The sequence below is a fragment of the Choloepus didactylus genome, chromosome 2 (assembly GCF_015220235.1).
Source record: "Choloepus didactylus isolate mChoDid1 chromosome 2, mChoDid1.pri, whole genome shotgun sequence".
Lineage (NCBI taxonomy): Eukaryota > Metazoa > Chordata > Mammalia > Pilosa > Megalonychidae > Choloepus > Choloepus didactylus.
This window is the reverse complement of record NC_051308.1, coordinates 57,153,509-57,181,009: the sequence shown is the minus strand read 5'-3', so window position 1 is coordinate 57,181,009 and position 27,501 is coordinate 57,153,509. Positions and strand designations below refer to the sequence as shown.

The 27,501-nt window shown below is 42.7% G+C and overlaps 1 long non-coding RNA gene across 3 annotated transcripts in view; it reads left to right on the top strand.

Moving 5' to 3' along the window:
- The window catches only part of LOC119526119, a 111,076-nt gene that overhangs the window by 28,495 nt on the left and 55,080 nt on the right, over nucleotides 1-27,501 (top strand). For all 3 annotated transcript variants that reach the window (XR_005215116.1, XR_005215117.1, XR_005215115.1), the window contains one exon: nucleotides 9,784-9,952. This is a non-coding gene — a long non-coding RNA (uncharacterized LOC119526119). The remainder of the gene's footprint in view (nucleotides 1-9,783; nucleotides 9,953-27,501) is intronic.

Sequence of the window (27,501 nt, the reverse complement as noted above, 5' to 3'; positions counted from 1 at the left end):
GGGACAACAATGACAAACAGGATCACAGAGTTCCTGCTTTCAAGAAACACGAGTAGAGAAAGGTCTGAACACATAAAACTGCAAAAGAAGGTCTTGAAGTCATTAGAGGAATGGACAGTTTTAGGCTCTGGTAGGGTGGAGAGTTATCTAAGGCTTTCCAGGGAGCCTTGAAGGATCAGTAGGACCTTGTTAGGTGTCAGTGAAGAAATAGGGCATGGCAGACTTTGACAAGTCTTGGAAGAATGGATGGGTCAGCAGGGTGTCATTTGCTGAGTGACTGTACTGAAATATAAATAGAAGAGGGATTTCTTCCTCATAACTCCCTGTCTAACCCTCTTCATTATCTTCCTCTTGTTAGTGTGGGGGAGATTGGGGATGGGTGGGAAAGATGGAGCTCAACAATCCTTCCATCTTCTTCCTCTCAGTTTTTCTCTAGACTCCCGCTCCCTCTTCAACCCCCTGTTCCAACCCAACTCAGCCCCAAGACCAAAGAACATGCCAGATTTAGACATGAGTTTAATAGGACTTACTGACAGGAGATGAATCTTCTTGGTGGCAGCCAACTGAGGAAAGATGGAAGTTAGTGTCCCACAAAGAGCCGGGTAGGGGTGGGGTGGGGGTGGGGATGCCAGGGGGTGTTTTATAAGGGTTAGGACAAGGACATTCCATAGGGTGTGAGAACAGAGTTTTGGCAGGGTCTTGTGACATAGGGATGTGGAGATTTATTATCAATTGTGATCGGGGAGGGGAGTTTGGGTGCTTTGTTTACAATACCATTTATACATTCTTTACCCCTCTGGGGAAGACCGATGGCTTTTAACATCTGTCCAGGTCAAGTATGCGGCTATGTGTAATAACTAACTTTCACTGTGGGGGGAGGGGGCATGGGCCCTGGGTCCTCACACCTCCACACCTATTAAAACAGGGGAAAAGGCCAGTTAGGATGGGACAATAGTATGAAGTAATGGCTAAGTGCAGCAACTTTGGAATAAGACTTTCTGGGATCAAATTCAGGTTTTGCTTCTTGCAAGCTATGTGTTCTTGGGAAAACCCTCTCTATGCCTCAGTTTCTAACCTTTAAAATGGGGATAATAGTAGTACCTACTTGATAGGGTTACAGTGAGGAGGAAATAAAACGTGGAAGGCACTTGTAAGTTGAACCTAGCACCTGGTAAATGGCTAGTAAGTGCTTGTTATCATTACTGCTCCCACTTCTAGTCCTCTTATTATAGAATTATGATATTTCAGAGTTTCTCTGGAGCATCTCTTATTGCAGAATCCATAGGACTGACTTCCTTAAGCCAGCAGTTCCCAAAGTTTTGTGTGCATCTCAATTATCTGTGGAGCTGTTGACACAGCTAAGGGGACTCTACCTCTGGAGATTGTTGTTGGAGCCCAGGGACTTATCATTTTAACAATCAATCCAGGTGTTTCTGATGAATACCAAGCATTGAGAACTTTGCCCAGGCCATTTATTTCCCTTTTCAGGTTTAGGGATTTGAAATCCTTGCCCAATCACTCCTGCCCCTCAAGACTGGATTAATTGGGAAATGTGTTACCTTGGAGAAGCATACCTGAGGAAGGAATTTGAATATATTTTCATCTTGTTAGCTAAGCAGGAAGGGACAGGGACAATTTGGTGTAATGACAAAAGGTCAGTACAAATGACAAATGATGATCTCTGTAGGAGTGTGTTCCGGTTTGCTAATGCCGCTCTTATGCGAAATACCAGAAATGCATTGGCTTTTATAAAGGGGGTTACAAATTTACAGTCTGAAGGCCATGTCCATATTAAGGCTTCAACATGAGTATACCTTCACCGAAGGAGGGCCAATGGCATCCGGAAAACCTCTGTTAGCTTGGAAGGCACATGGCTGGGTCTGCTGATCCCAGGTTGTGTTCCAGTTCCTCTTTCAGCCCCTGTGCATTCTTCAAACTGTTGCTCTTGGGGCGTTTCGTCCTCTCTTAGCTTCTCTGGAGCAAACTCTGGGCTAGCATTTCCAAAGTGTCAGCAGAAGTCTGTTTTCAGTGGCCGTCTTCAAAATGTTTCTCTCAGCTGCTCTCCAAAATGTCACTCTTAGCTGCTCTGAGGTCCTTCTATTTATGAGCTCTTTTATAGGACTGCAGTGATTAAATCAAGACCCATGCTGAATGGGTGGGGCCACATCTCCATGGAAATAATCTAATCAAAGGTATTACCCATGGCTGGGTGGGCCACATCTCCATGGAACAACATAATCCAAAGATTCCAACCTAATCAACACTTATGTCTGCCCCCACAAGATTGCATTAAAGAATATGGCTTTTTGCAGGACATAATACATCCAAACTAGCAGAGTGTGACTGGGCAATAATTCTTTTACACCATGAACTTAGTGCTCAGTGCTGCAGCCATAATAGCATAAGTTGGAGTGGAGGCAGGGATCTGTTGTGGGAAGCAGTGAGAAGGGGCCTCTGAACCAGATTTCTTTACCACTTTGATAAGACCTGCATCACCTTCTGGCTCAGGATCTCTGGCTGCCCTCCTTGCTCCCTGCTTCCACCATACTTCTAGAGTCTCCCTGCTCACCCCATCAGGCTGCTTCCTAAAACTGCACTGTGACATGCACCCCACTAGTTCAATGTCACCCGCATCATGGAACTGCCTTTTAAGGACTTTGATAATTTGCTCCTTTTCCCTGACTAACCTTGTGCAAGATGGTTCTGCTCTGCATATCAGCTGAGAACTGGAGGTGTTCTTTAGACCCTAAATAGGAACAAAGAGACTAAGCCCAGAGGGGTTACAGTTGTGAAATAGGAAAGGGGACCAATGTCCTGGGGATGGCTGGAAGGAAACCATGAAAAGGCAATGGGCCTCTGGGGTGATGGCACCTGCCATTGAGAGCAGTTGACCACTAGGGAAATAAACCCAAAATAATGCTGTGGAGCAAGATGGCCAATAAATGATATCAGTTCTACCACACCCTTCTGCTCCAGTCAATCCTGGTTCTCAAAACCCACTGCAGCCTCAGAATGCTTCTCAAAAGAGTGCCCCAGAGACCACTGTCATGTAATTTGAATTGATGTGGAGATGGCACCTATTTACCATCCCTGTCTGGAAAAACAAACGAACCAGCCATAACAAGTATCTGATGAAGATGCTTCAGGCAAAACATGAAAAGTGAGAAAGGTGCAGGGTGGGCAGAGATTGGTTCCTCCCTTCGCCCCACTCCTGCCCCAGGCAAGCGGCTAGCCTACATTTCCCAGCCTCCTTTGTGACTCCCTTGTGGTCGTGTCACTGGATTCTAGCCAATGGAAGGTGAGAAGATAAGCAGCCCTTCCAGGCCTGGCCCATCAAAGTCTGCCATGCGCAGTCCTCTCTGATTTCCCTTCCCACCTCGGGAGCCAGGGATGAACAGTAAAGCTATAGGTTGTAAGGATTCTAGATTCTGACACTACTAGGAGAGCTCCTTGCCAATCAAAAATAACCATTTTGGACTTTCTGTGAGCAAGAAATAAACTTCTATCCATTTAAGTCGTGTGTATTTTTAGCTTATTTTTGTTATAGCAGTTAGAGTTACCTTAACTAATAGAGTGAGGGTAAGACTTCTAGGGTTCCAAGCCTGAGAGACCACCATTAAGGGAAAAGTAGGGACAATGTGGTGAAGTCTTAAGCCACAGGAACAAAGCTCCTTGTAAGGCAGGTTAGATAGGGAAGGAGAGAGGGGGTGGTGACCCTAAGACCCATAGCAAGAAGTTCCTTTTGGCACATACACCAAGCCCTCACACACCCAGTCCTCACTCGGGTGGGCACCTGAAATGAACCAATGAAAAGTGCAGCTCATCAATCCCTTATTAGCATAACCAGAAGGGGAAGAGCCCCTCCAAGTCCTTATAATGCAGGAATCCCAGCCTCAGAACGCTTCTCTTCCACTGGAAAATGCCCAAGGTCACCCCCTTTGAGCGTGTACTTTCACTGCACATTAAAGTTCTGGGCTGTACACACTGACGAGTCTTTGGATTCTTTGGCTAGTCCTCAAATTCTTTCCTGTGGCTGCATCAAGAACCTTCACATTGTCAGCCCCTGGTTGAGGTCTTGAACTTCTCTGAGAACTCCCAGGGCTGTTTGACATCACTTGCTTGTCCAGGGGTCCAGAAGGAAGAAGAGGACCTGGGAATGTTAGGGTGGGGGCAGAGTAAGGAAGGAGGGAAGGGAGAGTGTAGAGGAGTGTGGAGGAGGGGCAGACACCTGGGGAAGTTGAGAAACAGATTATGGGAGGGATTGAGCAGCTCTTCCACTGACTTCTCAGGTCTCCTGAGCGTCAGGACTCTTGAACTGCTATCTCCTCTTTGCAACCTCTCAATTTTGACACCACCGCTCTCCTCTAATTTGCCCCATGCTTCCTCCTATTTTCTGCTTTTTTGCCACTTTTGTGAAGAAGGATCAGAGAAGGCATTTAAGAAATGCCAGCCCCCAGAAAGAAATCACATAAATTGATCCAGATGTTAGCTGAGGGGAGGCAGCTGCCTTTCCTGTCTGCACCAACAAATGTTAAGTAATCAGTCACCCTTCAGGGTTTGTCCTGGGGGCAGGAAAGAAGGGAGAATTTATGATTGAAGGCCAGGAGTCTTAGCTGAGAGCTTGGTGCATTTCAAGGGAGAGATAACCTTCAGTTAAAAGCTGGCTTAGTGCTGATTCAAAGGGAAATTGAGCCAAGTGAACTACAAAGTAATTTCTGACCTTGGGAAAATGGAAGTAAAATCAAACCAGCCCCCAGGCCTGAAGGGACCCTTAGTTAATTAACGCTGTGCCTGCAGGTTCTGTTCACACTAAGATATTTAAAGGTACAGTGTTTACCAAGTTGTGGCCTCCGAGGGAGCATGAACGGTTTCTAGAAGGGGTTCAGGGACCTTCATGATAAGCTCCACACTTGCTCCTCTATCTCCTTAGTTCAAGCCTCCCCTGTCTGCTGCAGAGTGTACAGCTAGGGTACAGCAACAATACCTTGACTTCTTCAGGGCCCTTCATGAAGGAAAACTTCCAAGGGGTTAGGTCTTGGAGTTCCTTCAAATACAAGGCAAATGCAAATGGCATATTTTCTTCATAGAAATTCTCCGATCTTAAGTTGAGGCAGGCCTCTCTCTCTATCTAAGCCAACTTGGCAGGTGAAATCACTGCCCTCCCCCCTACGTGGGATCAGACACCCAGGGGAGTGATTCTCCCTGGCAACGTAGAATATGACTCCTGGGGAGGAATGTAGACCCAGCATCGTGGGAGGGAGAACATCTTCTTGACCAAAAGGGGAATGTGAAATGAAGTAAGTTTCAGTGGCTGAGAGATTCCAAAAGGAGCCGAGAGGTCACTCGGGTGGGCACTCTTACGCACAATATAGACAACCATTTTTAGGTTCTAATGAATTAGAATAAGTAGCAGTAAATACCTGAAACTATCAAACTACACCCCAGAACCCTTGAATCTTGAAGACTATTGTATAAAAATGTAGCTTATGAGGGGTAACAATGTGATTGGGAAAGTCACATGGACCACACTCCCCTTTGTCCAGTGTATGGATGAATGAATAGAAAAATGGGGGCAAAAAAAAAAAAGGCACCCAGTGTTCTTTTTTACCTTAATTATTCTTTTTCACTTTAATTTTTATTCTTATTATTTTTGTGTGTTTGGTAATGAAAATGTTCAAAAATTAATTTTGGTGATGAATGCACAACTATATAATGGTACTGTGAACAACTGAATGTACGTTTTGTATGACTGCGTGGTATGTGAATATATCTCAATAAAAATGAATTAAAAAAAAGTTAAAAAAAAAAAGTTGAGGCAGGAAGAAACAGAGAAGAATCAAGAAGAATTTCCTAGAAGAGAGTTATTGAGATACCATGTTGTTCTAGAACTACCTGGGAATCAGTAGCAACAGTGTAATATAAAGGAAAAAAGCAGAACTCCAAAGTCCCAAAGTTACGAAAATGTCTTTATTTCATCATTTTTTAGGAAAGACATTTTTCTGGGTACACACTTCCAGGTTGGGATGATTTTTTTTTTCCTCAGAATTATTCCACCACTTTTCTTCTCAGTATGATTCCACTACATTCTTGCTTCCATTGCTGCTACTGGGAAGTCTACAATAAGTTTTAAGTTATTCCTTTGCATGTGACTTCTCTTTTCTTTCTTACTGATTTTCAGATCTTCTCTTTGATTCTCTTTTTCTTCAGCTTCTTTGAAATGTGTCTAGGTATGAATTTCTTCTTGTTTATTCTGCTTGGTATATGTTGTATTCCTTTATCTATGGATTCATGTCTTTCCTCAGTTCTAGAAAATCATCTTCAAATATTGTCTCTCCTCCATTCACTTTCCTGAGATTCTAATTAGTGTTTACTCAGTTTTCTTCTTCTGTCCTCCATTATTGCTTAATGCCTTTTCATATTTTTTACCTCTTTATTGCTCATTATATTTGGGTCATTTCTTCAGATCTTTCCCCTAGTTTACTAATTCTCTCTTTGGCTATCTCTAATCTGCTGTTTAATCTATAGAGTTTTTAAATGTAATGATGTTCTAGTTTGCTAATGCTGCCAGAATGCAAAACTCCAGAAATGGATTGGCTTTTATACAGGGGGTTTATTTGGTTACACAGTTACAGTCTTAAGGCCATAAAGTGTCCAAGGTAAGGCATCAAGAATTGGGTACCTTCACTGGAGGATGGCCAATGGTGTTGGAATAACCTCTGTCAGCTGGGAAGTCACGTGGCTGGTGTCTGCTCCAAGTTTTGGTTTCAAAATAGCTTTCTCCCAGGATGTTCCTCTCTAGGCCACAACTCCTCTTGAAAATGTCACTCTCAGTTGCTCTTGGGGCATTTGTCCTCTCTTAGCTTCTCTGGAGCAGGAGTCTGCTTTCAATGGCCATCTTCAAACTGTCTCTCATCTGTAGCTTCTGTGCATTCTTCAAAGTGTCCCTCCTGGCTATAGCAGCTTGCTCCTTCTGTCTGATCTTATATAGTGCTCCAGTAATTTAATTTAGACCCACCCTGAATGGGCGGGCCAACACCTCCATGGAAATTATCCAATCAGAGTCATCACCCACAGTTGGGTGGGGCACATCTCCATGGAAACACTCAAAGAATTACAATCTAATTAACACTGATAGGTCTGCCCACACAAGATTACAGCAATGACATTTGGGGGTACATAGTACATTCAAAGCGGCACAAACAATCAATTTTTTTTACCTGTAAAATATCCATTTGGTTCTTTCTCAAACATGCCTGGTCATTTTTGGTAATTTCTAGTTTAGTGTTCATATTTGTCATTCCATTTTTTATTTCTTTAAATCTTCCATACAGCATGACTTTATATTATGTATCTGATCATTTCAATGCCTGAAGCCTTGGCCATGGATGGATGGCGGAGAGGGTCTAAATTCGTTGTGGTGGTATGCTTCTTGTGTGTACAATGATCTTTGATTGTAAATTCTATATGTCGTGAATTTTCTGCCTCCACTTCCACTAAACACCTCCTCCTCACAATAACTCCCAGCTCAGATTCCTGAGAACAACCACCTGAGTGCCTCTGTTCATCTTTATGAGCCAGAGCTGGCCAGACTGGAAATTGGCTGCCATTGGGTCATGTGTTCACCTTTGGCCCTCTCTTCTGTGCCCGAGGAAACAGAGTCACAAAGTCAGAAGGGCTGTGGGCAGGGCAATTTTCCTTAGAGGAAGTCTGTGGATGTGTTGGCTTTTACTTAAGATATAATTTACAAACTTAGGGTAAATGACAGAGCAAAGGGTTTGTTATACCAGTGTGTCAAGACATCATTATTGAGAACTGCTGACGACTGTGACAAAAAAAGTAGCTTAGCAGCTGTTACATAGGTGTTCAATAAATGTTAGTTTCCTACCTGTCAGAAATTTCCCAACCCCACACCTATAAGGACAGGTGACTTCCTGAGGTTCCCATCCAATTTTGGGTTTTCATGGAACATACATACACATCTAAAAGTACTCCTGATAATTGGAAGCCTTTGACATCCATCCATTTTAGCTCTAACCATCTATCTGTGAACAATTAGAAAAATCAGTTATTTCTCTGAAGTGGCAGAGAGCCCAAGAGCTGAGTTGGCAGAACTAGTCCAGACTAATGGTTAACAGCATGGACTCTGGAGCCAGACTGCCCGGATGCAAATCCCAGATCCACCATTTATTAACTGAATCACTTTGTGCAAGTGATCACCTCTTTGTGTCTCATTTTCCATATCTGTGAAATAAGGGTAATAATTATTCTTACATGGTTACAGTGGGGATTGAGTTGATACATGTAAAGCCCTAGATCCATGACATCATACTAAATGCCCAACAAACATAGTTTATTGTATTATGAAAACTTCTGGAGATTGTCTCCCATGATCCTACTTCTAATTCATCTCAGAGAACTATGAATCTCTTCTTAGAATCACCTGGAAGAGACTTCACAAATGCTTTAGAAAGTCTTTATTGTATCTCATGGCCCATAAAGAAATCAAGACATTCCTCCCTGGGTCTAACCTCATTTTGCTACAACAAAATCTCATGTCTTCTTTGTGTCTTCTTGTCCTTGAAAGGTAGAAGGGTATGGCTCTGCTGACCCTTTTCCCATGTGCCAAATGGATCCAAAGCTAGTGACAAGCTCCTTCCCTTTGAATGTGGGAATCATGTTAAGATGCTTTAGAGGCAGATGGCAGCAGCTGGAGAGAAGCAAGGGAGGTCTGATACACCCAAACCTGCCCCTTCAGTGGCTTTGACCTCCCATCCCTCCCTTGATGACTCTCCCTCTGAAGTATTTTCAGCTCAAATTGAGTAGTGAAATTTTGTCCCTAGATGAAACCAATAATCCTTATCATGACAGAAAAATGCAAATGTTTGGTAGTTTTCCATTACACACAAGGCTTGGGAGAACATAGGGAGTCTTTAAAAAGAAATGCATTTGAGTGTGGTTTTTAAAAAATCGTTTTCTTCAAAATATTTCAGTTCCTCTATTTTTAGACAATGATGACTTTCTCCAAGCATTTCAACCAGGTTTGCAAAAGTCACTGAGCTCACTCCTGCACACAATCACGTCTGCATATACAAGGCACAGACAGAGGAACACAAGTACGATTACACACATATAATCACATATACATTTAAGTATGCAGGCATCTATAAAATGGCATACACATGTGCCCATCTACACACACACCTGCAAGCATTCAAGTGCACAATAAATGGCCACACCCTAAAACATACATATGAACAAATAGAAACTAGTAAATAGAGCCTCTTATGCAGTGTTACTGGCTTATAATAACATGGACTGTATGTATGCAGTACATCATTAATGTAGTTAATTCATGTCAGTTTTGAGGAAACAATTGCATGGGAGAGATTTGCATATTTTCAGCGAGGACCAGAAATCTAGCTGAATTCCTAAACCAGCTAAGTAGCCCCTTCTCCTTCCTCTGTCCTCGGACCTCAATCTAAGTGAAATGCAGAGCTGTCAGTGGAATCTGGACTGGGGCAAATGGCCATGTCCACTATGAAAAGAGAAATAAATAGCTCCACCATTGGAAACAAGTGTCCAGAAAGCAGCAAGTTTATCCTGTACTAGTGCCAAGGAACAACCAGATGCTGATTACATCCCTGCGGGGAAGAGGGAAGGACGTTGCAAGCACAGACTAGGTCCTGTTGTAAGAGCGAGACGGGAGGGCAGGAAGGGAGGAAAAACTGAATCTATAGGCTTTCTCTTTATACCAACCAGATTCATAAGTTTTCTTTATTTCAGCTGGAACTCACATCACAGCTGCCCTATTTACTTACCTACCGGCTGCATTTCTTAGAACCAGTTTTGTTCCTGTTCAAAAGGAAACCAGGCAAAGTTGGGAAAATATTTCCTCAGCCAGCTCCTCAGCAACGCTGTCTGAGGGATTCCATCTGGCCAAGATGCTCTTCAAGTAAGTAAATGCAGCCTTGCTCTCTCTCGGCACAGAGCAGAGTGGACAGAGAGGACAGAGAGGACAGAGAAAATGGCAGCCTCCTGAGATGGACTGCCACTGTGGTCATTTTAACCGAGCTCCCTCAGGATCCTGGAGTCTAGGGCTGTGCTGGCAAATGCTTAACAACCAGCTCTCTGGGATGTAGTGAGGGATGATTTGCAGTGTTTGCTGTGACCTGATTTTGGACTACCAAAAGTGAATCACTGAACCTAGAGCTGGGAAAGGGGATGTCAGCATCCCATTTTATAGTATTTCCACCATGCAGAAACAATAGGTATAAGTAACCTCAAGAGCATAGGACACAAAGGAGAGGCTAGGCCTCCCTATCGTTGTGCCTAAGAGCCTCCTCCCGAATGCCTCTTTGTTGCTCAGATGTGGCCCTCTCTCTCTGGCTAAGCCAGCTTGAAAGGTGAAATCACTGCCCTCCCCCCTACGTGGGATCAGACACCCAAGGGAGTGAATCTCCCTGGCAACGTGGAATATGACTCCCGGGGAGGAATGTAGACCCAGCATCGTGGGACGGAGAACATCTTCTTGACCAAAAGGGGGATGTGAAAGGAAATGAAATAAGCTTCAGTGGCAGAGAGATTCCAAAAGGAACCGAGAGGTCACTCTGGTGGGCACTCTTATGCACACTTTAGACAACCCTTTTTAGGTTCCAAAGAATTGGGGTAGCTGGTGGTGGATACCTGAAACTATCAAACTACAACCCAGAACCCATGAATCTCGAAGACAGTTGTATAAAAATGTAGCTTATGAGGGGTGACAATGGGATTGGGAAAGCCATAAGGACCACACTCCACTTTGTCTAGTTTATGGATGGATGAGTAGAAAAATAGGGGAAGGAAACAAACAGACAAAGGTACCCAGTGTTCTTTTTTACTTCAATTGCTCTTTTTCACTCTAATTATTATTCTTGTTATTTTTGTGTGTGTGCTAATGAAGGTGTCAGGGATTGATTTAGGTGATGAATGTACAACTATGTAATGGTACTGTAAACAATCGAAAGTACGATTTGTTTTGTATGACTGCGTGGTATGTGAATATATCTCAATAAAATGAAGACAAAAAAAAACATAAATAATAAAAAAAAAAGAGCATAGGATAACAGTAAATTGTAATAAAATAATTAGCAAGTGATGAGTTTTGAATAAGTATTACCTTTGTTTTTAATGTGACTTAATTGTAAGTTTATAGAATTTAATTTCAAATAATGACTGCTTTTAACAACTGGCTCACAAAGTTCTGGAAAATCTAAACAATCAGTTTTTGGGAACCAGTATGACTGGCTTCAGAACATCACTGCTGGAGTCCCCCCTTTTACTTAGAGTCAGAGAATGAATGCTTTGGTGTTAAAATCACTCCCATTAGCAGCCAAGCCACATCACTAAGAGGGGTTTAGAGCAGGCTCCATTTCCTTAAGGAGATCTGTCTTCAGAAGGTGGAAACACTTGGTCAGGAGAGAACAGATGTTGAAAAAAGCCAAAAGCCATGTGGTTTTTATTTGTTCCATCCACCATGCATATTTGACCAGAACAGCTTGAAACAGAGTAGGAAGTTCCATCTTTCCTGGTCAGTTCTGAATCTTACCATACTTCATCATAGTCAAAATAATTGGAAGATCTCTGGTTTTATTCCCTTGAGAAACTTGTGCTCTAGGGATATTTCTTCGGCTGGTGTTCACTGGCATTATCTGGGTCTTGTGCTCTAGTCCATTTGCCTTTTCAGCAGGAAGGTCCTGGAAGGTCTGTGACTATGAGACTTTCTCTGTTTCCTGGACCCCACCTAAAGGAGTTGCGATGTTACTCATCTCCCCAAACTCTCTTACGGTGTTCTGGTTTGCTGATGCTGCCATTATGCAAAATACCAGAAATGGATTGGCTTTTATAAAGGGGATTTATTAGGTTATGAATTTACAGTTCTAAGGCCATAAAAGTGTCCAAACTAAGGCATCAACAAGAGGATACCTTCACTGAAGGAAGGCCAGTGGCATCCAGAACATCTCTGTCAGCTGGAAAAGCACATGGGCGGCGTCTGCTGGTCCTTTGCCCTGGGGTTGTGTTTCAAATGGCTTTCTCCAAAACATCTCTGGGCTTCTGTCTCTCTTAGCTTCTCTCAGCTCTCTGCTTGGTTCTCCTGGGGCGTTTCTCTCCAAGCACCTGGGAATCCTTTCTTATCTTCTCTGGCACAAACTCTGGGCTTCATCTCTTAGCTTGGCATCTCCAAACGGCCTTCTGTCTGCATCTCCCAGCGTCTCTGTGTCAGTTCTTAGCTTCTCCTGGGGGCAAATATGGGATTATATACCTTAGCACCTGTTCTAGTTTGCTAATGCTGCTGGAATGCAAAACACCAGAAATGGACTGGCTTTTATAAAGGGGGTTTATTTGGTTACACAGTTACAGTCTTAAGGCCATAAAGTGTCCAAGGTAACACATCAGCAATTGGGTACTTTCACTGGAGGATGGCCAATGGCGCCCAGAAAACCTCTGTTAGCTGGGAAGGCATGTGGCTGGCGCCTGCTCCAAAGTTCTGGTTTCAAAATGGCTTTCTCCCAGGACGTTCCTCCCTAGGCCTCTGTTCCTCAAAAATGTCACTCTTAGTTGCTCTTCTGATGTTTTTCCTCTCTCAGCTTCTCTGGAGCAAAAGTCTGCTTTCAATGGCTGTCTTCAAACTGTCCCATCATCTGCAGCTTCTCTCTCAGTTCCTGTGCATTCTTCAAAATGTCTCTCTTGGCTGTAGCTCCTCTTCAAAATGCCGCTCACAGCTGCACTGAGTTCCCTCTGCCCATCAGCTCATTTATATGGCTCCACTGATCAAGGCCCACCCTGAATGGGTGGGGCCATGCCTCCATGGAAATATCTCATCAGAGTTATCACCTACAGTTGGATGGGGCGCATTTCCATGCAAATCTAATCAGCACCAAAATGTCTGCCCCACAAGACTGCATCAAAGATAATGGCATTTGGGGGACATAATACATTCAAACTGGCACAGCACCTCTCCAAAATGTCTCTTTCAATTTCTCTGAGCTCCTTCTCTCTGTGAGCTCTCTTAAAGGACTCCAGTGATCTAATTAAGACCCACCCAGAATGGGCAAAGTCACACTTCCATAGACACAATTTAATCAAAGGTCTTGTCCACAGTTAGGTGGGTCACATCTCCATGGAAACATTCAATCAAAAGGTTCCACCCAACAAGATTGGATTAAAAGACCATGGCTCTTCTGGGGTCCATAACAGTCTCAAACCAGCATATATGGGAAATAGGCCTACATGAGAGACAATATCTTACCCAACTGGGGTCAAAGTAGGCTATACATCTGTACCTCTGATCTTCTGATTCTGGGCCTTATCAAAAATACAAAGATCCAGAAACAGCAAGGTGGTAGAAAGGAGTATAGGGAATGAAACTTGGGGGAAAAATCATATTAGTGGTGTTGCAGATTCAGGAACTAAGGTAGGTTTTACAGCTCCCAGCTGTTGCTAAAAGATATATAGAACATGCCAGAACAGGCAGATTAGAACAAGAGACAAACCTTCAAAGAATTTAATGGGTAGAGAGGTGGGAGTGAATGGGGCATTCATGAATAGGCTTGTTTCTTCCATTTTGGGTTGTTTTGGATGGCTGCCTCCAGGCACCATCACTCCCACAATTCTTTATCCCCATCAGGACCTTTGCTATGTTGGCCCTGAAATTTTCATGTCCCTCACCCCACTCCTGTCTTCACTTTCCTGCTAATGCAGTGTAGATTCTGTGGCCCTTTTGTGTAATCACTCCTTTGCACAAACCTTTCATCCTTGTCTTCCTTCAACGTACTTACCCAGCAAAGCCCTAGCCGTAGGACAATCCAGCTTTTGCCCATTCTGCACCATTCCCAAGCAAGTAAACATGGCCAAGGGAAAACCACAACTGCATGGATTGATCTTACCCTAAATGCAAAAGGACACGTTTCTAATAATGCTTCAGTATTGCCTGGAAATGCAGTTACACTTCCCTAGTCAGTTTGCACCCCAATCTCCTGCTACAGTGGATAGACCATCCCTGCTCCTATTAAGGCAGGTCCCTCCCATTAAACACTGGATGGATCCCATCTCTTCCTCTCTACTCAAGACCTTTGGTCCTGCAGTAATCCTTTCTCTTCTCTGAGACATCAATTATTTCCTCTCTGCTGGATCAAAACCTCTGCAGTGTGGAAGGGTGGGAGGGGGGTGGTGATCAGCTTATTCTCTATTTCTCTACCTTGTGTATCTCCTCATCTTCCCCTCCCTCACTTGGATGCTTCTTGTCCTCCAATGTTGGAGCTCAGAGAGAAGGAGGAGACGTGGGAGGCAGGAAAAGTCTTACTTGACTGGTAATGTCATAATAAAGTCCTGGGTGCACCACACAGACTTTTTGATGGGGTCCCATGGTTCCCCCAGACAGTCTTCTTGTTCAGGGTCCTCTTGTAGACAGCCCCAGACCCCATCCTATTCCAGATTCCATTCAGCATTTTACTCCCACATCATAAGAGTACAGCAACTTCCCAACACAGCTCTGTCTGCTCTGCTCTACCACAGCAGCTAGCTAGCTGGTCACAATCTTTTGCCTTTATTCCCTTTCCACCTATGGCTCTATTATGTTATTATGTCTATTACATCTACATCTAAGTGACCTCTTAAAGCCCCAATCACTTGGCTTGGTGTGAGGGGCAAGTGCCTCTTCCCCTCCTCCACAATACCACCATAAAACTTTTTCCAAAGGGTTCCACGTCCCCACCCCACCCCACCCCCATGCAATCTCAATTCTTTAATACCCTCAAGGTAGTTGGTGTGCCTAGGGTTGCAGAATGGGGTTTGGATATCTCTTTTGCAAGTCCTCCACAGATAGCATAGCACCCCTCTCTAGCCTGTAGAATCACTTTGTAACTATTCCTTTGTGCTTTGGGGTCACAGTCAAAACTGAGGGAGAAATCCATATCTATCTATAACTAAATCCGCATGATGTAGCATGATACAAAGCTTGTGGGTTGAGAGAGAAGAACAGTAGACACAAAGAAAGAAATGAGAGTAATTGTTAAGTCACTTTAATGATGGAACAGCCAAGCAAAAGCCCATGAACATTCTCCAATTTCTATTCCTCCTGAGACCTGGGTTCCCGTGTACATGTGACCCTACTTTTCATTTTTTAGTATGGAACTATTTTATACTTGCATAGTACTTTAAAAATTCAAGTCTTTTCAGATCTATTTTCTCCACTGTATATTAAATAATTATCCTAAATATTCAGACGATGTTGTTAAATATGGGTGTGGGTATTGAATATCTATATCCTGTCCTTAGTGGTGACCCCACTTCTTGAGGCAACTTGAATGAGTCTCTTTTCCTTAATAGCCCAGCCAGAGAACCCCCAAACTGGATTTGCTTCTCACTAAATGCTTCTCTCTAGGACTGCTACCCCAGCAGCCCCTGATTTCATTTCACTCAGTGCTGCACTCTGAAGCCAGTTCAGGGGACGATTGGGAAGCCATCAAACACAGGATCTAAAGCCCTGAAGAGGCTGAAGATAAACAACACAGTTTATCAGGTCTCAAGCAGGGCTAGTTGGAACCTCTTTGCCTAATATGTCCTGATTACTTGATAGGAAAGCACTATTTTTACATGACACCCAAGGGCAGGGGCAGGAACCTACTGGAGGATAGTGAAACCAGAGGAGAAGGGCCAGTTCTCTCCTAAGCTCTCCTCCCAGGAGGCATTCATCAGATGCGTTTTCATTTCAAGAGTTAAAGTAGATACTAAGTTCTGTCTTGAGATGGACTAGTTTCTCGTGACAGGCCAGAAAAATGTTTCTCATTCTTCCAAACCCTTTTCTACTTCTTATATTTTCCTCCTTTTCTTCCTTTCTGGTGTCATTGCCCCTGTTTCTACTCCACATTCTGTTGCAATTTTTGTCTTTTTAAAAAAGTCTTTGTGGGTAAGTATTTTCAATCTAGAAAGACCTTTTTGAAGTATGGAAACCGCTTGCCTGGATCTAGCTTTTCTGCTGTTGTTTGTTTTACTAAAGACATCCATCCGTTATTATCTTTCCCTTATGGTGTTTTTGTTCCTTTGAAGGTCATAGCTTTTAATTGCCTTTACTTCTTCAACTTGTTTACTTTTTATATATAATATTAAATTGTACTTTGTTTCTTGTAAAATATTTAATTATTTTTACTTTGACAAAAAGTTCTCAAATTACTTGTTTTAAGAATTCTTAAGCTTTTTTCTTTTTTGTTTTCTCATTTTCAAACCCCTGTTCCTGGCTTTAAAATTTTTCACTTTAATTTTCTTTTCTTCTCTTCCTGTTTTTTAAATGGATATTTTGTTTTATGATTTGTTGAAATGATAGCCATCAGGAAGGGTGGATGTAGGAATGGTAAGGGTGGGAAGAGCCAACATGCAGGAGGCAGTGCTGATGACCTTTCTGATCTCCCATCCTTCGGAGCTGCCCCTGCGGTCTCTCTCAGGGCCTCCAGAGGAGTTTCCTCCACCTTCCTCTAGTAGACATTTGTCCTGCTTTGAGGCAGCCCAGCACCTTAGGAGCGTCCTCTCTGTCATCTTTAGTATGTCAGCTCTCCTCTTCACACTTGCCACCCCAGGGTTGTAAAATCCAGGATGTTCTCCCTCTGGGCACTGCCTCCAGGTTTCTGGGCAGAGAGAAGGAGGAAGGAAGAAAGGGTGGTGTCTGTCAGGAAAGCACAGCCTTCCCCATAAATTCCCCAAACTCTTCTGTTTGTATCTTGTGGCCAGAAATGTGTCATGTGTGTATCTCTAGCTCCAGGGGAGCCTGTGAAAGTGAGAATAATATAAAACTCTCTAATTTTGTCAAGGCCCTTAAAAGCTTTTTGTTGTTGTTTTGAAAGAATCTCAAATTTATAGAGAAGCTGCAAATATAGTACCAAAAAAAAAACACTTTTTTTTTTTTCTGGAGCTATTTGAGACTACATTGCCAACTAATGCCCCAGTACCTCTAAAAAATTTAATGTATATTTCCTGCAAACAAGGACATTCTCTTACTTAATGCTTAACTACAATACAACCATGGAAACCAGGAAATTAACATTTGATATAAAACTATCTTTTAATCCCAGACCCCATTAATATTTCCTCACTTGTCTCAAGAATCTCTATAGCAATAGGATTTAGTTACGAATCATATGTTGCATCTAGCTGTCATGTGTCCTAGTCTCTGCTTCTGAAACAGTTGCTCAGTCTTTCCTTGACTTTCATGACTTTGCTACTTTTGAAGATTACAGACCAGTTATTTCGTAGATATCCCTCAATCTGGGTTTGCTTGTTTCCTCATTATTAGATTTAGGTTATGCATCTGTGCTGGTCTGGATATACTACATCCCCCAAAACACCATGTTCTTTGATGCAATCTTGTGGGGCAGATGTATTAGTGTTGATTACATTGGAACCTATTGATTGAGCGTTTCCATGGAGATGTGACTCAATCAACTGGGCAAGACTTCTGATTGGATAATTTCCATGGAAGTGTTACCCCACCCATTCAGGGTGGGTCTGAATTAAATAATTGGAGCCATGTAAGAAGCTGATAAACAGAAGGAACTCAGTGCAGCTGTGAGTGACATTTTGGAGAGCAACTGAGAATGACATTTTGAAGAATAGCTGCAGCTAAGAGAGGACAAAACGCCCCAAAAGCAACACTTTGGAGAATGCCATTTTGAAACATAAATTGGGAGCTAGCAGATGCCAGCTACGTGCCTTCCCAGCTAACAGAGGTTTTCCAAATGCCAGTGGCCTTTTTCCAGTGAAGATACCTGATTGTTGATGCGTTACCTTGGATACTTTATGGCCTTAAGACTGTAACGTTGTAACCAAATAAACCTCCTTTATAAAATAATCCATTTCTGGTATTTTGCATTCTGGCAGCATTAGCAAACTGGAACAGCATCTTTTGTAGAAATAGCACAAGAGTGATCTGTGTTCTTCTCCTTGCACTCTTTCAGGAGTGCTCGATTTCAATTTATCCCATTATTAAAGACGTTTGCTCTGATCTTTATGGTAGTGTCTGCCACGTTTCTTTATGAAGTCTCTCCTTTTTCCTTTGTAATTAAAAAGTATTTTGCAGGTCAGTACTTTGAAACTATTTAGATATCCCATTTTTCATCAAACTTGAACTTATTCAGTTATTTATTTATATTAGTTTAGGTCAGAGGTCAGCAGAGTTTTTGCATAAAGGGCCAGATAGTAAATATTTTAAGCTTTGCAGACCAAGAGATAAAATCGATGATATTTTGTAAGTACTTTTACAAAAAGGGAGAAGACAAATTTCCACAAGTTTTTATTGATGAAATCAAAAATAAGATAATAGAGTGCTTTTTTTGTAAAATGTGTCTACTAATGAGAAGCATGGAGTTCTTTTTTTTGTGGGTGGGGGGATAGATTTCACATAATTGAGCTCAAAGTTAGTGCTTCCTATCACTGAATAGATAGCAAATGTCCATCTGTATAAACTATTTTTAGCTTGTGGGCCATATCAAAACAGGCAGCAGGCTGGCTTTAGTCCATGGGTCATAGTTTGTGTACTCATGGATTCTCATTGCACTCGAGTTATAATCTGTTATTAACATTATTTAGTTTGATGCCCAAATTGTCTCTAACTTGACTGGTACAAACCCCTTCAAGTTGGGGTCTGTGTCCTTTTGACATGTTCCCATCATTCTTGGAGCGCTTCCTTGCCTTTGGCACAGGTTGTTCCAGATTTATCTTGTACTTTCCCCATCCCAGTCCCAGATGCAGCTGTTTCTTCACAGAGCTGTGATTTCTTTCAGTTGAGAATGGTCTTTAGGAGCTGAGATCTGGGTGCTGGGTGTACTTATTGCTACAGGAGCGTGGCTCTTCCCAGGGCCCCTCAGCAGACAAAGCTAGGAAATAGGTGTGTGTGTATTGATCAATACTTTCAGTTCCAATCCAACACCACAGGATTATTTTTAGTTTTCTTCCTCACCATATGTGTAGCTCCCCTTTCCAACAGTGAGGACCCTGGCTCCCGCTATTACTGTTTTCTTATTTGATCCACCTGCCCTGCAAGTAACCAATTTCTCATCCCTGTGGCTGCCCCTGTCCCTTGATGTGCCCTTCTCATCCCACTCGGGCTCCGTTATCCTTTTCCAGGCCACCCTTACATATGGACATCTTGTCACCACACCCAAGCTCTGACTCCCTGTGACGGTTAGGTACATGTGTCAACTTGGCCAGGTGGTGGTGCCCAGGTGTCTGGTCAAGCAAGCACTGGCCTAACCGTTACTGCAAGGATATTTGTGGCTGGTTAATAAACCAGAAAGCTAGTTTATTAAATCATCAGTCAATTGCATCTGTGGCTGATTGCATCAATGAAGGGCATACTTTCTGCAGTGAGAGAATTCCGCTGGATTTAATCCAATCAGTTGAAGACTTTTAAGGGAGAAGAGAGAGAACTTTCACTTCTTCTTCAGCTAGCTAGCCTCTCCTGGGGAGTTCATCAAAGACCTTCATCGGAGTTGCCAGCTTGCTGCCTGCCCTATGGAATTTGGACTCATGCATCCCCACGGTTGCATGTAATGCTTTTATAAAATCTCATATTTACAGATATCTCCTTGTTGGTTCTGTTTCCCTAGAGAACCCTGACTAATACACCCCCTATGCCAAACTGCCCTTTGATGTGGAAGCTCTCCTCACTTTGCTTGGGCTCTGACATCCCATGCTGGACAGACCCCTACCCCAACAGATGCCTTCTCACTTCCACTGGGCCCTGACAACTTTTGGGGCCATCCCCCAACACTGACAGCCTTCTCACCCTGCTTGGGCTTGACTCCCTACACCAGCATGCCTCCTACTCATGTGGATGCCATCCTTCCTTGCTCAGATCCCGGTACCCCATGCCAGATCTCCACCCTCCTCCATGCGGAGTCCTTCCCCACCCTGTTTGGGCTCTGACACCCATTGCTGGGCCTTCTGCTAGCATGGATGCCTTCTTGGCACCATATGCAAGGCCACCTGCCCCCACGTGGATCTCCTCCTTACCTTGCTTGGGCTCCAACTCCCTACACCAGGTCACCCCTCGCCTATCTGGGTGAGCACCCACCTTCCTGTGCCTTACCCAATGGCTTCAGGACTGAATTCTTCAGGGAGGGGAAGGGATAAGGCCACTCTTTAAAGTCTTTACATTTTTGCAAAGTTGCTCAGATCTTTTCTGTTTTTTTAAAGAAGTAGTAATAGTTAATGCTCATCGTGCTTACGAGGTACCAGGCATTACTCTAAACACGTTCCACTGAGCTCATATAATCCTCCCTGCCTCTCTCATCCCTGGTTTATAGATGAGAAGACTGAGGCACAGAGAGGATTAGTAACTTGTCCCACTTCACACAGCCTATAAGTGATGGAAGCAGGGCTTAGACTCAGGCAGATTCACCCCAGAGTCTGTGTTATTAACCACCATGCTCTACCACACACTGCACACAAAACTTGTAACACACAGTTAAGCCCCACAGTGCACTGTTCCTGACTTCATTCCCTTATGTCTCCCTCCAGAAAAACACTACAGCCACTTGGGGAACGTTACTCCTATGTATGTATTATGCTTTCATCACACATTTTGCATTTTTGCATGCTTTTCAATTTTACATAAATGATATTATACTCCATGTTTTATCTTATAAGTTCCTTTTTCTTTCTCTGCATAACATTTTTGAGATTTATCCATACTGCATTTATAGCTTTAGTTCATTTCTTTAAAGTGCTGTATAGCATACGACTGTATGAAGATGCCACAGTTATTTATCCATTTTCCTGGTGATGAACACTTAGTTTGTTTACAGCTTTTCACTGTTAAAAGCAGGACTGAAATAAACAGTTTTTGTCTTTTTATGCAATTGTTCAAGTTTCTTTAGGATATGTATCTAGTAGTAGGATAAAATGTGAATCTTCAACTTTACTAGATTTTGCCAAATTATTTTTCCAAAGTGATTTTACCAGTTCCCATTCCAAATAGAGGTAGCTGAGTTCACATGTTTTCATTTCCATGCCAATGTCTAGTATTGCCAGACTTTAAAATTTTTTTAGTCTGAGGGGTGTAAATACTCTTTTTTTTTTTTTTTCTAATTTGCACATCTCTGATTACTAGTGAAATTGAGCCTCTTTTCACATGAATACTGGCATTTGGTGTATAATCATTCTTACTGACTCTGAGGAGTTTTTAAAATAAATTATGGGTATAAATCCTCTGTTCAGCTATATTTGCAAATTATTGCAAATAATCTCTCCTATTCAGTGCCTTGTCTTCTCATTTAAATTATGGTGTTTTTTGTACAGAAGATTATAATTTTAAGGCAATCAAATTGACTTCTTTTATGGTTTACATTTTCTGCATCTTGTTAAAAAATTTCTTCTCATGAAAGTGACAAATATGTCTATATATTCTTCTAAACATTTAAAGTTTTGTTCTTAAAACATCTAGGCATCTACTCCACCTGAAATTTATTTTTGTGAATTTTATGAGGTAAACAGCTAATTTTAATTTATTCCATATGGATATCCACTTGTCTCTACATCATTTATTTAGAAGTCCATCCTTTCCCTGCTGATTTAAATGTCATCTCTGTTATTTATCAAGTTTCCACATGTGTGGTTCTGTTTCTAGGTTCTATAATCTGTTCCACTGGACTGTTTGTCCATCCCTCTATGACACCACACTGTAGTTTATAACAAGTCTTCATATCTGTTAGGGCCAGTCTCTCCTCCTTACGTCATGGACTTGGCCCTTGGCTTTTCCATACTAATTTTTAAATCAGCTTGTTAAGTTTTTTGTCTGTTAGCTTTTTACAACTTTATTGAGGTATAATTGACATAAAAATGACAAATTTTTAATATGTTCAATGTGATGAGTTTTGACATGTGTATATACCCTTAAAAAATTCTCAGCACAATCAAGAAAATGAACCGATTAGCTGTAGACAGTCTCTAAGATGGCCCTCGGTTGTCCCCATGTCCTAGTATTCAGGGCCTATGTAATTCCCCTCGTGGTAGGTATGGTGATTTGTTTCTAACCAACAGAATATGAATATGGCAAAGGTGATGGAATGTCACTTCTGTGATTATATTATATAACATTGCAATTTTATCTTGCAAGCAAACTTCCTTGCCGGCTTTGATGAAGCCAGCTGCTCTGTTGTGAGCTGTTGCCTACGTGGCAAAGAAATGAGGGTGGCCTCCAGCCATCTGCCAGTAGGAAAGAAGCTCTCAGTCCGATAATCCACAAGGAAATGAATTCTGTGAGCTTGGAAGCAGAGCTTCCCCAGTCAAGCCTTGAGATGAATTTGCAGCTCCAGCTGACACCTTGGTTGCAGCTTGAGGATCGACTACACCTGGACTCCTGACTGTGACTGGAAACTGTGAAAAAATAAATGTGTGTTGTTTCAAGTGGCTTAAGTTTGTCATAATCCATTATGCAGCAACAAATAACTAATACAATATCCATCACCCCCGAAGTTTTCTTGAGCCCCTTTGTAATCCATCTCTCCCTTCTTCCTTGACTCCATATCCAGGCAACCACTTGTCTGCCGTCTGACACTGTAATTTAAATTTCGTTTTCTAGCCCAGTGAGATTTTTATCCCAGTGAGACCTGTGTTACACTTCTGACCTACATAACTGTAAGAGAATAAATTTGTATTGTTTTAAGCCACTTATGTTTATGAAAATTTGTTGCTGAAAACTGATATAATTTCAATGAAGTCCTATACATCAATTTTTTCTTTTATATTTTGTGCTTTTTCAGTCCTATTTAAGAAATCTTTGTCTAATCCAAGGTCACTAAGATTTTTCTCTTTTGTTTTCTTCTACAAGCTTATAGTTTTAGCTCTTATATTTAGGTCTGTGATCCACTTTAAGCAAACCTGTATATGGTATGAGGTTCTTTTCTTTCTTTGTTTTTTTTTTTTTCTGCGTATGACTATCCATCTAATTGTTCCAGCACCATTTGTTGAAAAGATTATCTCCCCTCCCCCATTGAATTACTTTGGTACCCCTTTGAAAAATCATTTGGTCATGTATTGTGGGTCTATTTCTGGGCTCCCTATTCTGTTCCACTGATTATCTTTATACCAATACCACACTGTCTTGATTGATGTAATTTTATAATAAGTCTGGAAATCAGGTAGTGTAAGTCCTTCAACTTTGTTTTTGTTTCCAAACTATTTTGGCTCTTCTAGGTCTTTTTGGTTTCCATATAAATTTTAGAATCAGCTTGTCAGTTTCTACAAATAGGCCTACTTGGATTTTGATTGGGATTGTGTGATAGTGTAGGTCAATTTGGGTAGACTTGACTTCTTAACAATATTGACTTTTCTGAGCAATGAATACAGTACCTTCATTCCTGAAGTTTCTGGGCCATTGGTAGTCCTGCATGGATTGAGTTGTTGCAGTTTTCCATTGACTTTAATCACAGGGTATGGTAGTACTAAGAGATGCCCTAGGGGATCTCCTGTATTGCAGGCAAACTCTTCTTTACTTCCATTGTGTAGTTGCAGTCCTATATCCTCTTGATGGTCAGGATCAATCAACCCAGCCAGTACAGTAATCCACTTCCTTGCCTGTTGATTCAGAGGCATAAGAAGCCCAAAGTGGCCAGATAGTAGTCTGAACTTCCAGTTCAGTGGAATCATTGTTGTGACTCCTGGTGGAAGCACTCCTCCTTTCAGAACTAAGACTTGTAGATCAGCAGAGTTTAAGGTTGTGGAGACAGGAAGCAAACATAATTCTAGTGGATCACTAAGGGTAATAGTGAGTGGTGCCACTCCCATTTCTACCCCTTGATTTTTGGACCCATGAATCCTGCCTATGAGAGAAAGAGCACCATAGAAGGGATGATGATTTAGAACATATACAACCTCTTAGAGAGCACTGCCCAAGCCCTGCAAGGTATTGCCACTTAGTTGGTGCTGTAACTGAGACTTCAAAAGGCTGTACTGTTCTACCAATCCTGCTGCTTCAGGATGATGGGAACATGGTAAGACCAGAGAATTCCATGAGCATGTGCCCATTCCTGCAGTACGTTTGCTGTGAAGTGGGTTCCTTGATTAGAAACAATGCTGTGCGGAATACCATGATGGTGGATAAGGCATTCTGTAAGTCCACGGATGGTAGTTTTGGCAGAAGCATGTCATGCAGGGAAGGCAAACCCATATCCGGAGTATGTGTCTATTTCAGTTAGAACAGAACTCTACCCCTTCCTTGATGGAAGTGGTCCAACATAGTCAACCTGCCACCAGGTAACAGGCTGATCATGTCAGGAAATGTTGCCTTATCAGGGACTGTTGGTCTCCTCTGCTGGCAGATTGGGCATTCAGCAGTGTTGTAGCCAGGTTGGCCTTGGTGAGCAGAAGTCCATATTGACCCTATGTTCTCTATCCCCATGGCCACTTTGCTCATGAGCCCATTGGGCAGTGACAGGAGTGGCTGGGGAAAGAGGCTGACTTGTATCCACAGAACAGGGCATTTTTTCAACTTTATAATTAAAATCTTCCTCTGCCCAAGTTACCTTCTAGTCAGCATTCACATGGGATACTAACTTTATGTTTTTTGCCCACTCAGAAACGTTTATCCATATACTTCCTTCCCAGGTATCTTTGCCATCAATCATTTTCCTTCCAAGTTCCTGACCATCCAGCCAAACCATTAGTAGCAGCCCATGAATCAGTATACAAATGCACTTCTGGTCATTTCTTCTTTCAAGCAAAATGAACACTGCTTGAAGTTTATCCCACCAGGAGGATTTCCCCTCACCACTGTCCTTCAGGGACATCCCAGAAAGGGACTCTAGTGGTACAACTATCTACACTCAGTTGGTACCTGCTTATTGAGCAGAACCATCTGTAAACCAGGTCCAAGTTTTCTCTTACTCAGTCAACTGAGTGTAAGGAATTCCCCAAGAGGCCATAGCTATGGTCTGGGAAAGAGCTGGTAAGAGTGGGGGCCATGGGCTTTTGGGTTACTTTCTCATGTAAGTTACTTGTGCCTTCAGGACTGCTCAAGCCCTATCTTGTATATACCACTTCAATTTTATGATGGAGTGCTGCTGTGCACATCCAACTTTATGACTTGGCGGACTGGGCAACACCCAGCTCATGATAGGTAACTCAGCTCACGTGATAACTTGGTGGCCCATGGTTAAGTGTTCAGTCTCTACTATGACCCAGTAGCAGGCCAACAGCTGTTTCACAAAAGGAGAATAGGTAGCGGCAGAGGGTGGCAAGGCCTTGCTCCAAAATCCTAAGGATCTGTGCCATGATTCTCCTATAGGGGCCTGCCAAAGGCTCCAGGAAGCATGCCTATTTGCTCCTGACACTCACAGCACCATTGGATCTGCTGGATTATATGGCCCAAGTGGCAGAGCAGCTTGTACAGCAGCCTGGACCTGTCGCAGAGCCTCCTCTTGTTCCAGTCCCCGCTCAAAACTAGAAGATCTTCTGGTCACTTGATAAATGGGCCAGAGTAGCACACCCACATGAGGAATACATTGCCTCCAAAATCCAAAGAGGTCAACTAGGCATTGTTGCTCTTTTTTGGTTGTAGGAGGGGCCAGGTGTAACAGCTTATCCTTTGCCTTAGAAGGGATATCTAGGTATCTGGATACCTAGAAATTTTACTGAGGTGGAAGGCCCCTGTATTTTTGTTGGATTTATCTCCCATCCCCTGACACACATATGCCTTACCAATAAGTCTAGAGTAGTTGCTGCTTCTTGCTCACTAGGTCCAGTCAACATGATCTCATCAATATATTGGACCAGTGTGATATCTTTTGGGAGGGAGAGATGACCAAGTTCCCCGCAGAGAAGATTATGACATAGGGCTGGAGAGTTGATATACCCCTGAGGTAGGATAGTGAAGGTGTATTGTTGGCCTTGCCAGCCAGAAACAAACTGTTTCTGGTGGTCTTTACTAACAGTAATAGAGCAAAAAGCATTTGCTGGATCAATAACTGCATACCAGGTGCCAGGGGATGTGTTGATTTGCTCAAGCAGCAATATCATATGTACCGGTTTGTATACATTATGTCTCCCAGAAAAAGCCATGTTCTTTGATGCAATCTTGTGGGGGCAGACATATTAGTGGGGATTAAGTTGGAACATTTGGATTAGGTTGTTTCCATGGAAATGAGCCCCACCCAACTGTGGGTGATAACTCTGATTGGATAATTTCCATGGAAGTGTGGCCCTCCCCATTCAGCATGGGCCTTGATTAGTTTACTGGCACACTATATAAGCTCAGACAGAAGGAGCGGGCTTGCTATATCCAAGAGGGACACTTTGAAGAATGCACAGGAGCTGATAGAGGAGCTACAGATGAGAGACAGTTTGAAGACAGCTGTTGAAAGCAGACTCTTGCTCCAGAGAAGCTAAGAGAGGACACATACCCCAAGAGCAACTAAGAGTGACATTTTTGAGGAACTGCAGCCTAGAGAGGAATGGCCAGGGAGAAAGCCATTTTGGAACCAGAACTTTGGAGCAGACGCCAGCCACATGCCTTCCCAGCTAACAGAGGTTTTCTGGACACTATTGGCCATCCTCCAGTGAAGCTACCAGATTGTTCATGACTTATCTTGGACACTTTATGGCATTAAGACTGTAACTTTGTAACCAAATAAACCCCCTTTTATAAAAGCTGATCCATTTCTGGTGTTTTGCATTCCGGCAGCATTAGCAAACTAGAACACCATATCTAGAACAGCAGCTGCAATTGGAGTCACCGCCTGGTTAAGTTTATGTTAATTCACTGTCATCCTCTAAGATCCATCAGTTTTCTGCACATGTCAAAAAGGAGAGTCAAATGGGGATGTGGTGGGAATCACCATCCCTGCATCTCTTCAAGTCCTTTATGGTGGCACTGATCTTTGCAATTGTTCCAGGAATCTGGTATTGCTTTTGATTTACTATTTTGCTTGGCAGGGGCAGTTCTAGTGGCTATAAGGCAGCCACACCCACCTTTCTTCGGCAATTAAGTTCTGCCACTTCTTCTGCCAACCTGGGGTCCAATCATTCCCATTGTGTTTAAGGATCTAAGTGACAGCAGTTCCCACAGTAATATCTGACTTACAGAGAAGAGCAACCACAGAGCTCTGTAGAGAAGATGGAGTTAGGTTCACAAATTTATTCCTCACATTCCTGCTGCAAGGTGTGTTCTCTGGACATTCCTGAGGTGTGTGAGCAGGTCTTACATAATCAATCCGCTCTAACACTGCAATATCTTTAAGTCTTCGGATCTCCTCATCTACATTATACCAGGGCAGTTCTGGCATTTCAACCTCAGGTAATGCCAGCCACTTTTTAGTCTATATTTCAGCCAACCTCCCAAACTTCTAGAGCCCTTTCTAACCCCCCAGGCTACAACACTGAATCCAGAATCTCTGCTTAGTGAGCCCATATTAATAAATTCAGCCTGATTCAACTTTATATTCCTTCCACCATTATCCCACACCTTTAATAGCCAACCTC